This window comes from Orycteropus afer, unplaced genomic scaffold (assembly GCF_000298275.1).
Source record: "Orycteropus afer afer isolate SDZICR_OR568_19922 unplaced genomic scaffold, OryAfe1.0 scaffold00461, whole genome shotgun sequence".
Classification (NCBI taxonomy): Eukaryota; Metazoa; Chordata; class Mammalia; order Tubulidentata; family Orycteropodidae; genus Orycteropus; species Orycteropus afer.
In genome coordinates this window covers 935,459-938,195 of record NW_006922048.1, presented here as the reverse complement: position 1 = coordinate 938,195, position 2,737 = coordinate 935,459, and positions in this window count along the sequence as shown.

Here is a 2,737-nt window from a genome sequence, read left to right as displayed (position 1 = left end):
ACAAGAGGAGGACAGAATCATTATCAGCAGCCCAGGGCCTGCTCCTATGAGGCCAGACATGCCGCCACCTTCCAACCCTTTCACCAACCCTGACACCAACCATCCCTCCCATGGCACCCACAACCTCTCTGCTGGGTTCAATAACTCACTGCAGTGGCCACACAGAACTCACAGAGTATGGGGTTTATTAGAGAAGCAACAGGCTACAGTTCAAGTTCAGGAATGTGCTCAGTCTCTCTCAGCTAGCCGTCTCTCAGGCGGCTATTTCTCTCAGTGTCTTTCTCTCTCAGCAGTGCATATCTCTCATGCCTCTCTCTCAGCAGTGTGTCTCTCTCATGTCTCTCAACAGCACGTCTTCCTCAGCCGGCAGTCAGAGAGACTCTATCTTTTTGAGTCTAAGAGGGCTCCTTTTTAAGCTTAGTAGAATAGCCAAAACCAACCAATCCCAAGATCAGAATTCTATACACCTGAGAGAGAGTGAGCTTCCTAGAAGATTGCTTTGTGCTGCTCCAACAGAAATGCACCAGGTGGATAACTTTAACAATCAGCTGCTCACAGCAAAGGGGGAGTTACAAACACTATGGCTAGAAAAACTATATCGTGTAACTTACTACACTGCAACCTCCCAGTTTCCTACCAGCCACAAATGTCCTACATCTCCTGTATCCACACACAGGCCATCTGTAGCAATATCAAACATGACCAGGCAGGAGTAGAGCCCAGTGGTCAGCCAGCAGAGACCTTCTCTAGATTCACTTCAGTTCAGCACAGATCTTGAATGTCACAGTGAAGTGTTGACCCTCATCCCACAGGTGTTGGGGAGCCACTGATGGTTTGGGAGCAAGGAAAAAATATGTGCAACAAAGCATCCCCAGAGAAGGCCAGTCCACTGGACATTTCTAATTTTCTCATTTAACATCATTCTCCCTTTTTTCTGATAACAGTTGCTCATTTGAAACTCCTCCCCAGGGCCAATGCTAGCCTTTGTATGCATTCAAGAGTGGCGTCCCTCTGGGAGAAAGCCAACTCATGTCAGGACATGACTCTGGAGGCTGAATCTCAGCCTGTGCTAGTTCCCTCATTCCCTCTCTCAGCGCATATCATCAGGGTGAGGCTCACGGGCTCTCTTCTACCAGAGAGAGAGCACATGACCAGGCCTGGCCAATCCAAAGGTTGCAACTGTGATAGCTGGAGCTGTGTGTCAACCTGGCTGGACCACAATTCTGTGTCAGTTTAAGCAGTTGTGATGTGGTTATTCCCATGATGGAGTGGGATGTATATGTTTTGAGCAGCCAATTGGTTGAAAAGGAGTTTCCCTAAGGGTGTGGCCTGCTTCCAATTATTTATGGACATCCTGGGGAAAAGAGACACTCTTCTGTGAGTAGGGATCCTGTTGTGCTGCCTACAACTGTCGTTAGTGAACAGTCCACCATTCAGCCTGGAGATCATGGGTTCATCATCTGTTGGAGTCAACTGCCAACCTTGAACTCATCAGCCCCTGTAACTGAGTGAGTCAGGAAAAGCCTCCAGCTTGATAATTTGATCCAAGAACTGGGGACTTGCCAGTTTCTGTAAGTGTGTGAGCCATTTTCCTGAGATTTTGCTTCTCTAGAGAACCCAGCCTAACACGGCATCCCTCTGGCTGTTATGATAAGAAACTCTGGTGGCATAGTGGTAAGGTGTTTGGATGCTAACCAAAAAGTCAGTGGTTCAAACCAACCAGCTGCTTCATGGGTGGAAGATGAGGCAATCTACTTCCATACAGATTTTCAGCCTTGGGAACCCAGAGGGAGTTGCTGTGAGTCTGAATTGACTCTGTGGCAGTGGATGGGGCTTCTATGATTGCTTGAGGTGGGTGCATGACTAAGCTAGCTCATAAGAGTGACCTTTGCAGCTTTTAAAATGTTTCACTAAAAATTTAATTCATGTAATATAAAATTAATCATTAACCATGTTAAAGTACACAGTTCAGTGTCATTTACTATATTCACAATGTTCACCATAATCTAGTTCCAAGATGTTTCATCCCCCAAAAGAAAAATCTGTAAACGTTAGCAGTTGCATATTCTTTTCTCTCAATCCCTACTAATCTACTTTCCGACTCTATAGATTTGCCTGTTCTGGATGTTTCATACCACTGGAATCATACACTATGTGGCGGTCTTTTGTGTCTGTCTTCTTTCATTTGTGTTGTTATGTGCCGTTGAGTTGTCTCTGACTCATAGTGACCCTATGTACAACCGAACAAAACACTGCCCAGTCCTCCGCCAGCCTCACAATCCCTGCTATACTTGAACCCCTCACTGCATCCACTGTGCCGATTCTTGTTGAGGGTCTTCCCCTCTTTTGTTGACCCTCCACTTTACCAAGTATGATATCCTTCTCCAGGAATGGTCCCTCCTGACAACATGGCTAAAGTACCTAAGACGAAGTCTGGCCATTCTTGCTTCCAAGGAGCATTCTGGCTGCACTTCTTCCAGGACAGATTTGTTAGTTTTCAGCAGTTCATGGCACTTTCAGCATTCGTCATCAACACCACAACTTAAAAGCATGGACTCTTCTTTGGTCTTCCTTTTTCATTGTCCAGCTCTCACATGCATATGAGGTGATTGAAAATACCATGGCTTGGGTTAGACACATCTTAGTCTTCAAGGAGATATCTTTGCTCTTCACCACATAAAAGAGGTCTTTTGCAACAGATTTGCCCAATGCTGTACGTCTTTTGATGTCTTGACTG